Source organism: Triticum urartu, chromosome 4 (genome assembly GCF_003073215.2).
Source record: "Triticum urartu cultivar G1812 chromosome 4, Tu2.1, whole genome shotgun sequence".
Lineage (NCBI taxonomy): Eukaryota > Viridiplantae > Streptophyta > Magnoliopsida > Poales > Poaceae > Triticum > Triticum urartu.
The window spans coordinates 581985481-582000607 of NC_053025.1; positions in this window are offsets into that span (position 1 = coordinate 581985481).

A 15127-nucleotide genomic window follows, 5' to 3' on the forward strand; every position below is an offset into this window, starting at 1 on the left:
AGTGGGAGTTCTTAAGTAATATGATTAACTGAACTTTAATTTATCATGAACTTAGTACCTGATAGTATTTTGCATGTCTATGTTATTGTAGATCAATGGCCCGTGCTACTGTTCCCTTGAATTTTAATGCGTTCATAGAGAAAGCTAAGTTGCAAGATGATGGTAGCAACTACACAGACTAGGTCCGTAACTTGAGGATTATCCTCATTGCTGCACAGAAGAATTAGATCCTAAAAGCACCGCTAAGTGCAAGACCCGCTGCAGGAGCAACTCCGGACGTTATGAACGTCTGGCAGAGCAAAGCTGATGACTACTCGATAGTTCAGTGTGCCATGCTTTACGGCTTAGAATCGAGACTTCAACGACGTTTTGAACGTCATGGAGCATATGAGATGTTCCAGGAGTTGAAGTTAATATTTCAAGCAAATGCCTGAATTGAGAGATATGAAGTCTCCAATAAGTTCTACAGCTGCAATATGGAGGAGAATAGTTCTGTCATTGAACATATACTCAGAATGTCTGGGTAGCACAACCACTTGACTCAACTAGGAGTTAATCTTCCTGATGATAGTGTCATTGACAGAGTTCTTCAATCACTGCCACCAAGCTACAAAAGCTTTGTGATGAACTATAATATGAAAGGGATGGATAAGACAATTCCCGAGCTCTTCGCGATGCTAAAGGCTGCGGAGGTAGAAATCAAGAAGCAGCATCAAGTGTTGATGCTTAACAAGGCCACTAGTTTCAAGAAGAAGGGCAAAGGGAAGAAGAGGAACTTCAAGAAGAACAGTAAGCAATTTGCTACTCATGTGAAGAAGCCCAAGTATGGACCTAAGCCTGAGACTGAGTGCTTCTACTGCAAAGGGACTAGTCACTGGAAGCGGAACTGCCCCAAGTATTTGGCGGATAAGAAGGATGGCAAAGTGAAAGGTATATTTGATATACATGTTATTGATGTGTACCTTACTAATGCTCGTAGTAGCGCCTGCCACTACAAAAGAAGACACTGTCAGTGTCAAAACTGGCGGATCTCGGGTAGGGGATCCCGAACTGTGCGTCTAAGGTCGATGGTAATAGGAGACAGGGGACACAATGTTTTACCCAGGTTCAGGCCCTCTCTATGGAGGTAATACCCTATGTCCTGCTTGATTGATCTTGATGAATATGAGTATTACAGGAGTTGATCTACCACGAGATCGTAATGGCTAAACCCTAGAGGCCTAGCTTGTATGGTTATGATAATGTTTCTCCACCAGACTAAGTCCTCCAGTTTATATAGACACCAGGAGGATCTAGGGTTACACAAGGTCAGTTAAAAAGAAAGAAATCTACATATTTGGTCGCCAAGCTTGCCTTCCACGCTGTCGTAGTATTCTCACGGGGGGGGGGGTGCAAGACGACATATGCCACAAGGTGGCTTCGTGTGAGGGCAAGTCTGCTGCCGGAATATCCAGGGAAGGGTATGCGAGTATCACGCGCTAGTTTACCCAGGTTCGGGGCTCTCCGGAGAGATAACACCCCTACTCCTGCATGTCTGAGTATATGTGGTATATCTGGTACAGAGATGCTCCTAGAGCTGTATCTCGGGCATGCGTGCCCATGGCCGAGTGGCCGTATGAACTAGTGGCCATGCATGTGTGTGTGTGTGTGTGCTAGCTAGCTGTCTTGCTAGCTAGCATGCATGCGTGAGGCTCCTCCTGATGGATGGATGGAGCTAGCTTATATAGTGGTAGGCATGGGTGGTGGTAGCGTTGGTTGTAAGCTACCTTGGGTAGCTTACAAACCAAGCTATGTAGTGGCATGGTCTAGGCATGGTGCATGTCATGCTTGTCCCCTGGGGTACTTTATAAATCAGTACCCAAGGGACACAGTACACTGTAGATGACATCACGGTATGGTCGTCCCATCGGTGTCTCGTCAGGCTGCAGTTGACTTCGGGCAGTCGGCCTGGCGGAGGAGTCGGCAGCCAGCAGTCGGCCTGGTGGAGGAGTCGGCAGCCAGCAGTCGGCCTGGTGGAGTAGTCGGCAGCCAGCAGTCGGCAGTCGGCAGCCAGCAGTCGGCAGCCAGCAGTCGGCCTGGTGGAGCAGTCGGCAGCCAGCAGTCGGCCTGGTGGAGTAGTTGGCAGCCAGTAGTCGGCCTGGTGGAGCAGTCGGCAGCCAGCAGTCGGCTTGGTGGAGCAGTCAGCAGCCAGCAGTCAGCCGCCGGCCAGGTAGTTGGACTGAGGGGCTTTGCTAGCCCCGATGTCTTGAATTCTTGTCTCGCCGTCTTCGGGGTATCCGTGTCCAATTACTCCGACAGTAGCCCCCAAGCCTCCGGGCAACTTGGCAAAGTTGGGCGGAGGTTTTTTGGCAAGTGTTCATGGAAATGATCATGAAAAAGACAAAGTTAGTCCACGCAGATATATCGAATGTTTGCTTTAAGCATTGCAAGTTTTATGCGGAGGGTGCCGACTCAGTTTTGTCCGAGCCCCCTTAATCTTTTTTGTGTTCCCTCCGCTTTTTGGCTTGTGCTCTTGCTTGCCGGACAGCCGCTCTGCGGTCTGTGGCTGAGAGTGGGCCGCGAAGCGGAGTGTACAGTACTCAGAGTCTGGGAGCAGATTCGACCGAGCAGATACTCGTAAAGGAAACGGCAGGATCGCCCGATCTGTTTTTCTTCCCAGACGTTTTTCGCATGGGTGGCCTCCAGCGTTCACTCTTGCTAGTTGGACAGCCGCTCTGCGGTCTGTGACTAAGAGTGGGCTTTTGGTACCGCGCACGCTACGAAGCCGTCTGCGGGAACTAACGTCTCAGGCCAAGCGGCCAGCCCCTGGGCCAACTCTGGTTGGCGCCGGGGTGAATCAATGATGCAACTGTAATGAAATGCGGAGATAGCCCCCGGGCATCGCTCGGGGTTATCCATGCTCTTGCGATGGAAAAATATGCGGGTGAGGAGCTCACATTGATTTTCGTGTAGCCGAGGCGGAGTTTGCCGAAGACAGCCGGCACGGCTCAATGGTTGCTGAGCGCGCCGGCGCACCCGCTGGGTGCAGCCTTCGAGCCTCCGGGTGCTCGAAGGGGTCCCGGCCGGTCAGGCTCGACCGGCCAGGCGGCGAGGCATATTGCAGCGCCCTTTTTCTTCTTTTTTTTCTCTGCCGGCTACTGACAGCCAGACAAAACTCTTCTCTTGTCTGCAATCTTCCATGGGGGCGCATCAGCGCACCCACTAGGTGTAGCCCCGAGATTCGGGTCGATTGCTGAGCAGTCGGGCCGGATCTCCCAACAACTACTTTGTCTTCTTCTTCGCGAGGGCTCGTCAGCGCACCCGCTGGGTGTAGCCCCCGAGATCTGGGCGACTGCTGAGCAGTCGGGCCGGATCTCCTGGCAACTACTATGTCTTATTTGTTGGAGTTGATTCTTTTTTCTTCTTCTCTTTGTCTGGCTGTGGGTACAGCCGGACGAACATTTCTTTTTTATCCGACTGGACAGCCGGACTCCGACTCAGCAGTCGGACTCTTTGCAGCTGGCAGGCGGCCAACACCTTCTTTACAGCAGGTGGTCGGGAGCACATCTGGCAGTCAGACTCAATTTTCAGCCGGGTGCGGGCAGTCTGACGCCAATTTCAGCCGGCCGCGTGCAGTCGAACGAACATCTCTCTCCTCTCTCTCTTTTTTTTCAGCCGGCCTGGCACTCGGCCCTTTGCTTTTCCACCAGTCGGCCCTTTGCTTTTCCACCAGTCGGCCCTTTGTGAGCAGCCGGCCCCCACCTCACTCTCTTCTTTCTTTTGGGGAGTCGGCCGAAGTAGAGCGCGAGAGCCTGAGCATGCGCGTGAAGCCGACCGCACCAGGCGGCGAGCGGGCGACCCGGCCGCGGGCGAGTGAGGCCAGCGCGGGGTCGGGGAAGCCGGCCAGCTCGTCGTGTGGGAGGCTTGCTGGGCGAGGCGGCAAGTGATCCAGCCGGTGCGTGGGGTGGCCGACCCGACCCGCGAGCGTGCGGGAGGCCGGCTTGCGGAGGGAGCCGGACCCGGCTGGGCTTGGGGACGGATGCGGCAGGGCTTGTGGAGGCGACCCGGAGCTGGCGCGAGGAGGCGGGCGGAGCCGACCGGACGAGGCGAAGCCGGCATGCCGGGCTGTGGGGAAGCCGGCGAGCGCGGGAGCCGGGGACGTGTGACGTGCTGACGCGGGCGAGCGACTTACGCGTGGTAGAGCAGGTGGCGACGCGTGCGCAGGTTGGGGCGGCCTCGGATGAGATCCGCAGGAGGCGATGTGCGTGAAGCGGGTGCAGGTCTCAACGGCCGAGCGCGAGGCAGGAAGTGCCGGCGCGCGGGGGCGGCGCGGCTCGCGGGGCGCATGGGAGTGCGGGGACGAGGCAAGCCAACGGTGGAGGCGCGCGAGCGCGGAGCAGAACAGTGCGGCCGGGCGCGTTGGAGGAGGGAGAGCCAGGCGGAGGAGCGGCCGGTGCTCGCGCGCGGCGAGGGAAGCCACGGGAGGCAGCAGCGGGGCAGGGATCGCAGCTGTGCGCACGGGCGCTGTGGAGCAGGTGGCCAGGGCGGCGCGGCTGCGTGCCCGCGCAAGCGTAGAAGGGCGGAGGCGAGCTGGTGCATGGCCTGCGCACACGCAATGCCTGGGCATTATCCGTCTTGTGTCTAACTATTATCTGGGCTATGAGTTTGAGAAGTGTACGAGGCATGTATGGCTATGGTTTGACCATACTTTGACTTGCATCTAGCTAGCTCACAAAGATGGCACGTGGAGGAGCGAATGCGTGTACGGATGAGCATGGGCAGAGAAGTACGCCGCGCAGAGCGTCTGCGGAGAGGAGAGCGAGGTGGATGGAGCCGAGGCTGCCGACGAGGACGCGCGGTCCCGCGCGGCCGCCTCAACAGAGATGATGAAGACGGCGAGGACGCGCCGCCCCTCGCGGCCGCTCCGGGGGCATGTCGATGTCGGGCCCCCGAGCGCTACCGGAGAGACGACAGCGATGTCGCGGCGGAGATGACGAAGATGGTCCCGCTCGTACTGCGAAACCAGCAGCAGCGCGGTAGCATAGTACCACCCCACGATGGGCGCCAAATGTCGTGGTATTCTCACAGGGGGGGGGGGTGCAAGACGACATATGCCACAAGGTGGCTTCGTGTGAGGGCAAGACTGCTGCCGGAATATCCAGGGACGGGTATGCGAGTATCACGCGCTAGTTTACCCAGGTTCGGGGCTCTCCGGAGAGATAACACCCCTACTCCTGCATGTCTGAGTATATGTGGTATATCTGGTACACAGTTGCTCCTGGAGCTGTATCTCGGGCATGCGTGCCCATGGCCGAGTGGCCGTATGAACTAGTGGCCATGCATGTGTGTGTGTGTGCTAGCTAGCTGTCTTGCTAGCTAGCATGCATGCGTGAGGCTCCTCCTGATGGATGGATGGAGCTAGCTTATATAGTGGTAGGCATGGGTGGTGGTAGAGTTGGTTGTAAGCTACCTTGGGTAGCTTACAAACCAAGCTATGTAGTGGCATGGTCTAGGCATGGTGCATGTCATGCTTGTCCCCTGGGGTACTTTATAAATCAGTACCCAGGGGAAACAGTACACTGTAGATGACATCACGGTATGGTCGTCCCGTCGGTGTCTTGTCAGGCTGCAGTTGACTTCGGGCAGTCGGCCTGGCGGAGGAGTCGGTAGCCAGCAGTCGGCCTGGTGGAGGAGTCGGCAGCCAGCAGTCGGCCTGGTGGAGCAGTCAGCAGCCAGCAGTCGGCAGCCAGCAGTCGGTCTGGTGGAGCAGTAGGCAGCCGGCAATCGGCCTGGTGGAGCAGTCGGCAGCCAGCAGTCGGCCTGGTGGAGCAGTCGGCAGTCAGCAGTCGGCCTGGTGGAGCAGTCAGCCGCCGGCCAGGTAGTTGGACTAAGGGGCTTTGCTAGCCCCGATGCCTTGAATTCTTGTCCCGCCATCTTCGGGGTATCCGTGTCCAATTACTCCGACACACGCCAAGGAGAGTCCCATCCGGACACGGGTGCAGTCTTCGGTCTTCGTATCTTCACACCCCATCAGTCCGGCCCATGGCTAACAGGCCGGACGCCTGAGGACCCCTTAGTCCAGGACTCCCGCAGACACATCCGTGACATTTTGGGACGAACGATTTTTTTCTGTCATACTTATGACACTTCTATGACGATAATTGTGACAAAACCCGGTATCATCATAGATGTGGTGGGGTCCTACTTCTATGACAAAAAATCATGACATAAAATGGGCTTTTCATCCTGGGCAGGCCGGAGACGCAGCTGCATGACATTCTTTGGGCCGTCCATGATGGGAAAAACCGTGGTAGAAGCGAGGACGAGGAAAATATCAGGGAGTTCCCGGTTACGGTGGGTGGTCGGGGGCCGAGAGATGCGCGTTTATCTCGTACGCACGCGCGTGGGTGCGAGGCGTTGCGCTCTAACTGAACCCGAGCGAGGAGTTGGGCTCTAACTGAACCCGAGCGATTGCACTACAGGTACGCATTGCTGAACCCGAGCGATCAATCGATCCCTTGCTGTTAACTAAACCCGAGTGATTCCTTCGGTACTACTGCTAACTGAAGCCGATTGATGCTGCCCCTGGATGAAAAGTGAGCGTTGTTGCGGGGGGGGGGGGGGGGGGGATGAACAATTCCCGGTGGGGGATTGGATGAACAGGACCCCGTGGTAGTAGAGGCCGTTGCCGCTGGATGAACAGTACCCCAATCGATCGAGCCGGTGGATGAACAGGACCCCGTGGAGGGTTGGATGAACAGGACCCCGTGGAGGGCTGGATAAACAGTAGCCGATGGAGGGCTGGTTGAACAGTAGCTGGTGGAGGAGTGCGCGGTGGAGGCTGGATGAACAGGAGCCCGTGGATGAACAGGCACAGGTGGAGGCTGGAGGAGGTCCACGGTGGATGAACAGTAGCCCGTGGAGGCACTCGACGGTGGAGATGAACAGTATCCCGTGGAGTCCTGTTTTGCGGTACGCCACACCCCTCCCGATGAACAGGACCCCCATTTCAACCGTAGCGCTCCAACACAAGTTTGTTTCCTCCATTTTGTGGTACGCCACACCCCTTCAGATCAACAGGACCCCGTTTCCACCGTAGGAGGTCCGTTTCCTCCGTTTTGCGGTACGCCAGACCCCTCCCGATGAACAGGATCCCGTTTCGACCATGGCCGGTCGAACACAAGGCCGTTTCCTCATTCTGTGGTACGCCAGACCTCGTTTCCATCGGCTGTTCCGTCCAAGCCGGTTGGCTCCCGATAAACAGCACGCGCTCCGTTGCCTCCCGATGAACATGACACATTCCGTTGCCTCCCCATGAACACGACGACAACGCAGCTTCTCCGTTCCGACCCAGCCATGTACAGGAGCCCTGGCCGTACGTATGCGAGTAGGCGTTCGAGACCCCGCCCATATGTACGTACGTGGCCGTATTTTTTTGCGTGTGGCTATATGTACATGTACACGGTTTAGACGGGAGAACTCGAACTGCTACGTGGGGGGCTCTACTATGACATGTGCTGCTACTTACTCGGCCACAGTTCATACTTGTAGAGAGACCGATCGACCAGTATGTACATACACATTCCGACAAGACAGACAATGGTACGTACGCTTCGACCGGGTGGGTCCTAGCTGTCAGGGAGGATAAGGACGCACTTCCTTGCGTGCGAAGATATGGTTGCTGGGTCCCAGCTATCAGGGGGGGTATTTTTTTGCCCGTAATAAGGATGCACTTCCTTGAGTGCGAAGATGTAGCTGGTGGGTCCCAGCAGTCAGGGGGAGAAAACATTATTTTTCAGGGTAAAAAGGATGCAATTGCATGCATGCGTCCATGGGTGTGGTGCGTCCCCACTGTCAGCCTCTCACGTACAGTCATCTTTCGATGACTCTCGGTTGTTGACCACGATGACCACACCGTGCTGAGCGCACCAAGGCCGGTGGACGACAGCGACACCCCAGAATGGAATGACCCGGAGATGGGGAAGATGCAGCAGTTGACTCGCAGATCGAGAGGAGTGGGAAACTTGACTGGTTCGGGTGCGCGGCAGCACTGCCGCCCATGGGAGACAGGAGCAAGAACAGAGGTTGAAGAAGGATCACGACTGTTGGATTAACATCCAACGGTCCATCTGCTAGAATCATTTGTTGATTAAGTTGACAAAGCCCTGCATACACGTCTACTTAGTAGGCCCACAAGTCAGCCACCAAATCTGCCGGGTCCCAGCTGTCCTCGGGAGGAATGGTTTTTTCGCATAACCAGGAGGCACTTCCTTCCGTGCAAAGATACAGCCGGTGGGTCTCAGCTTTCAGAGGGAGGAAATAGCTTAATAAGGAGGAACTTTCCTTGCGTGCGACCATGGACCTCATGGGTCCCAGCCGTCAGGCTCTCCACGTACGGTCCTCTTCCGATGGCTCTCGTTTGTTGACCACGCCGCGCCGAGCGTAGCGAGGCGGTGGACGACGGTGAGGCTCCAGAGTAGAACGACCCGGAGATGGGGAAGACGCGGCAGTGGAGTCGTAGACGGAGAGGAGTGGGAAACTTGACTGGTTCGGGTGCGGGGTGGGCCTACACTCGGCAAATAATAACAACAGGTGTGGAGTGGAGGGATGGTCTGGCCATCGGCGGGGTAGCGTTTCGTTGAGGCGCACAAAACAATGCCGCTGGATGCCGGAGGCTGGAGCAGGCGGCCCCGACAGCGCTGGGGGAAGAAGACGAGAGATTGAAGAAGAATGCCGGCCGTTGGATGTAAATTCAACGCCTTGCTTAGGCTTCGACCTACTGGCCCATATGGCAGCCAGTCCATTTGTTTTTTAGTCCATTTGGTGGGCTGGGTGAAACAATGAGGTAGCATCTATGCAGCCCGTTTATATATACGATAGAATTTAAAGCCCATTTGCATTTTTCTCGAAATCCGTGGACTTGCTGGGCTGGGTGAAAAATATCATGTTGGGGTGGACGGAGAAATGTTATAAAAACATAAACACATGATTGCACATCTATTACTGCATTGGTCAGTAAAATCTTTGCAAGCTTATGTACGCAATCACTAGGAGTTAACTTGCCAAGTTATATATAAACAATTATTATTTTTATTTTGTAAGAACTTTTCATTTACGAAATAAAATATTATTTTAATTTGATGAGTTAATAGGACGTTTGGTATTATTATTTTCTAGGCTAGACGTGGGACAGTTGAATTGGTTCTAGGGAAAAGTATTGGGAGAAAACTCAGTTTACATCGAAAAAGAAAGCGGGAGAAAATTCAGATATAGGATTAATGAAAATGAAAAAAGGAAGTGGGAAGGTCTATAAAATGGTTGGACGAACGACAGGTTTAACGGAACCTTATGTTGTTTCTATTATATATATAATAAAATAAGATATAAATATATGTTCAGTTTTGCATTCTTATAGAAAACATATGTTCAGTTTTGCATTCTTATAGAAAAATAGAATTGAGTTGTGCGTCATCTTGAAAAAACAAACATAACTTGGGCTGCTGATGTTATAGACAAGCTAGGTTGGGAGGCCCAGAGGCCGCTTGATACGTGCTGGATCCAAAAAATGTTGAAACATGTCGTGGGCTGCCCATGTTAAACAACAAAACCTAGGCCATGGACCTGGTGGGCCTGGGACTGTCAGCCTCTCGACGAACAGTTGTCTCCCAATTCCTCTTGTTTTGCTGACCGTGTTGGGAACGACAGATGATGGCACCGCGGTGAGAGCACCAAGGCGGAGGACGACGTCGAGACCTCGGACCGAACGAACCAGAGTGAGGGAAGACGCAGGCGGAGGGGAGTACGTGGGTTGACTTGTTCAGGTGTAGGGTGGGCCGGTGGAGCTGCCGCCGCCGGACAATGTGTGGGAGTAGAGGGATGGCCTGGCCAACGCCATAGGCTATTATGGCTAGCCGCTGTATAGGAAGAGGACGAAATATTAAACAAAATAAAGAAATACAAATGGATAGGTGGTTGGTCCCATATGTCTGTGTACGAGACCTGCTGGGTCCACCAGAGAAGGGAAATATGTTGGGAGGAAGGAGATTCAAAGCACGACAGCCGAGTGAACTAGTTTTTTTAAATGGACGAGTGAACTCGTTACATACATAAGCAAATAGCCACTAAAAAAAGCAAACATGTTAATGGGTTCTTAAAAGAAATATTTCAGACAAAACTTATAGTTACGACACATAGGCTAATGCATGAAACACTCAGATGATAAAGGTGCTTATAAACAGATAAAGTACAACATCTAGACCTTCCTGGCACGCTTGATCATGACGCTGCCGCTGTCCGTGTACTCGTTGGTTACGGGAAGCAGACACACCCTCATGTCTAAGATCCGCCTGTACATGTCGTAGCATGCGTATGCGTCCTTGGCCGTGTACGTTATGTAGGCTAGATTCAGAGGTACCCCCCACGTGTTCACGTCCTTTGGTATCGTTGTCTTCTTTCATTTTGGCGTATCAAGGGTCGATGATGGTCTCGGCGTGGTCAACCACGGAGTCCTTCTCCTGCCTGTTGCCGATGATGTTTTATTGCTTCGACAAGCTTCTTGCACCAGATGGCCAAATCATCGCGTTCTTCCTTCTCTCCACCGTAGCGAAGGTGCAGTCGGCGGTGCCGATGAAACAGAAGAATGCTCCAGAACCTCTGATGGCCCTACAGCAGTGGTACACGAGAACCTCGTCCCGCACACATACCTAGGCAACGGCGATCCACTGGTCCCTGTCAGGAGATGAATGGATGGGCACAAGGTCTAGTCTTGCGACCTTGTGCTTTCTCATCCTGTAGGTACTGCTTGAACTCGGCGAGGCAGAGCTTCACCGAGTCTGGATCATTGGTGTACATCACATTCAACTTGGTGCAGCCATAGGACTGAACGGTGAACTCAAAGGGAAACTCCTTGCTGAAGTCCATATCCAGTAGGCTCACCCCTCGGATCGCCATTGGAGTCTCTTCAAGTGAATGAGTGGGTAGGCGACGACAACAGTTCGTTTTTCAACTCTTGGGGAACTGGATTCAACAGTAAACTGAGTGTGTACAGGCGACAACAGTTACTACCCCTCCCTCGCCTGCTGCACGCCCGGCAGAAGATGCACTCTCGGTGCATTCAAATGCCTCCATTAAGAAACCTACCCCGGCCACACGTCGGTTCATGAGCGGGTCTGTATTGGTACTGTAATAACAAGATTTAGTGGTCACTTTACTTAACTTTAATTATCTTTAATAGAAATTTATACTTAAAACAAGCAATGCATTGGCTCGTTCTATCAGTGCCATAGGATCAACATGCACAACAATTAGAATTATTATTCTCAAGACGCACACGATTAGCACATTTGTCACACTTTCACACAAATAATACTACCAAGTTTGAACTGTTTGTTATGGTTGTTGTCCTCTACATCATCATGTCGTGTTTCCCAGCTTGCAAGATTCAGAACCAACAAATAAGATTCAAATAATAAGTAAAACAAAGATGCCTACACATCTCATTGATTCCTAGTTTGCAAGATTCAGAACCAACAAATAAGATTCATATAATAAGTACAACAAAGATGACGACACATCTCATTGATTCCCAGCTTGCAAGATTCAGAACCAACCTATTAGAGCCTTTTGATAAAGTGAATATCGGGATTAAATCCATCTTGGCTAGCCGTGTCATACAATCGAAGAACTTGGCGAATGCTCTTGACTATCACAACATCTGTAGTTGAGTATTCCTATTTGCACATCACAGATACGAAGAGCATGATAACTATAATAATGGCACTCCTTGAACTCAACCTCCAGCTCCACTCGGATGAATCCTGCCTGGAGTTCCATGATTCAATTCATGCGCCTTTTTCTGCAGTTCACCTGAAATGAAGCAAAAATTGGATCATTCAGCTAGCAAGAAGTACTTGCTCTCGTGAGCTGGCAGGTTCTTCTTTAGTAGTTCCACTAAAATTGAGGAACATTAAGGTTGGTTGTCCGGCTCATGTAAGGTGCAACTATAATTTGCTTATCCTTTTGTGCAGTTCCACTAAAATAAAGTGCCACTGTGGTGACAGTGACGGCTCATTGATAACCCACAAGTATAGGGGGTCGCAATAGTTTTCGAGGGTAGAGTATTCAACCCAAATTTATTGATTCGACACAAGGGGAGCAAAAGAATATTCTCAAGTATTAGCAGCTGAGTTGTCAATTCAACCACACCTGGAAACTTAATATCTACAGTAAAGTGTTTAGTAGCAAAGTGATATGATAGGTGTGGTAATGGTAGCAAAAGGTAATAACAAAAGTAATGTTTTTGGTATTTTGTAGTGATTGTAACAATAGCAATGGAAAAGTAAATAAGCGAAGAACAATATATGGAAAGCTCATAGGCAACGGATCGGTGATAGAGAATTATGCCGGATGTGGTTCATCATGTAACAGTCATAACATAGGGTGACACAGAACTAGCTCCAATTCATCACTGTAATGTAGGCATGTATTCCGAATATAGTCATACGTGCTTATGGAAAAGAACTTGCATGACATCTTTTGTCCTACCCTCCCGTGGCAGCGGGGTCCTAACGGAAACTAAGGGATATTAAGGTCTCCTTTTAATAGAGTACCAGACTAAAGCATTAACACATAGTGAATACATGAACTCCTCAAACTACGGTCATCACCGGGAGTCGTCCCGATTATTGTCACTTCGGGGTTGCCGGATCGTAACACATAGTAGGTGACTATAGACTTGCAAGATAGGATCAAGAACTCACATATATTCATAAAAACATAATAGGTTCAGATCTGAAATCATGGCACTCGGGCCCTAGTGACAAGCATTAAGCATAGCAAAGTCATAGCAACATCAATCTCAGAACATAGTGGATACTAGGGATCAAACCCTAACAAAACTAACTCGATTACATGATAAATCTCATCCAACCCATCACCGTCCAGCAAGCCTATGATGGAATTACTCATGCACGATGGTGAGCATCATGAAATTGGTGATGGAGGATAGTTGATGATGACGACGGCGACGGATTCCCCACTCCGGAGCCCAAAACAGACTCTAGATCAGCCCTCCCGAGAGGTTTTAGGGCTTGGCGGTGGCACCGTATCGTAAAACGCGATGAATCCTTCTCCCTGATTTTTTTCTCTCCGAACGTGAATATATAGAGTTGGAGTTGAGGTCGGAGGAGCTCCAGGGGGCCCATGAGGTAGGGGGCACGCCCAGGGGGGCAGGCGCGCCCCACCCTCGTGGCTAGGGTGTGCCCCCTGGTCTTGATCTTTTGCCAGTATTTTTTATTATTTCCATAAATACGCTCCGTGGAGTTTCAGGTCATTCCGAGAACTTTTGTTTCTGCACATAAATAACACCATGGCAATTCTGCTGAAAACAGTGTCAGTCCGGGTTAGTTCCATTCAAATCATGCAAGTTAGAGTCCAAAACAAGGGCAGAAGTGTTTGGAAAAGTAGATACGACAGAGACGTATCAACTCCCCCAAGCTTAAACATTTGCTTGTCCTCAAGCAACTTAGTTGACAAACTAAAGGTGATAAAGAATTTTTTTACAAACTCTGTTTGCTCTTGTTGTTGTAAATATGTAAAGCCAGCATTCAAGTTTTCAGCAAAGATTATGAACTAACCATATTCACGATAACTCGCAGGTCTCATGTTTACTCATATCAATGGCATAATCAACTAGCGAGGAATAATAATAAATCTCGGATGACAACACTTTCTCAAAACAATCATAATATGATATAACAAGATGGTATCTCGCTAGCCCTTTCTGAGACCGCAAAACATAAATGCAGAGCACCTTTAAAGATCAAGGACTGACTAGACATTGTAATTCATGGTAAAAGAGATCTAGTCAAGTCATACTCAATGTAAACTAACAGTAATGAATGCAAATGACATTGGTGCTCTCCAACTGGTGCTTTTTAATAAGAGGATGATGACTCAACATGAAAGTAAATAGATAGGCCCTTCGCAGAGGGAAGCAGGGATTTGTAGAGGTGCCAGAGCTCGGTTTTGAAATAGAGATGAATAATATTTTGAGCGGTATACTTTCATTGTCAACATAACAACCAAGAGATGGCGATATCTTCCATGCTACACACATTATAGGCGGTTCCCAAACAGAATGGTAAAGTTTATACTCCCCTCCACCAACAAGCATCAATCCATGGCTTGCTCGAAACAACGAGTGCCTCCAACTAACAAGAGTCCCAGGGGGAGTTTTGTTTGCAATTATTTTGATTTAGTTTGCATAAAGCATGGGACTGGGCATCTCGGTGACCAGCCATTTTCTCGTGAGTGAGGAGCGGAGTCCACTCCTCTTGAGAACAACCCGCCTAACATGGAAGATATGAACAACCCTAGTTGATACATGAGCTATTCGAGCATAGAATACAGGATAATTAATTGAAGGTTTAGAGTTTGGCACCTACAAATTTACTTGGAACGGCAGGTAGATACCGTATATAGGTAGGTATGGCGGACTCATATGGAATAACTTTGGGGTTTATGGAGTTGGATGCACAAGCAGTATTCCCGCTTAGTATAAGTGAAGGCTAGAAAAAGATTGGGAAGCGACCAGCTAGAGAGCGACAACAGTCATGAACATGCATTAAAATTAATCAACACCGAATGCAAGCATGAGTAGGATATAATGCATCATGAACATAAATATCGTAGAGGCTATGTTGATTTTGTTTCAACTACATGCATGAACATGTGCCAAGTCAAGCCACTCAAATCGTTCAAAAGAGGATACCACCCTATCATACCACATCACAACCATTTTAATAGCATGTTGGCATGCAAGGTAAACCATTATAAGCTCCTAGCTAATTAAGCATGGCACAAGAAACTATGATCTCTAGTTGTCATTGCAAACATGTTTATTCATAATAGGCTGAATCAGGAACGATGAACTAATCATATTTACAAAAATAAGAGAGGTTGAGTTCATACCAGCTTTTCTCATCTCAGTCAGTCCATCATATATCGTCATAATTGCCTTTCACTTGCACGACCGAACGATGTGGATAATAATAATAGTGCACGTGCATTGGACTAAGCTGGAATCTGCAAGCATTCAATAAACATGACAAGACAAGGCAATATGGGCTCTTTTGTCAGATCAACAATA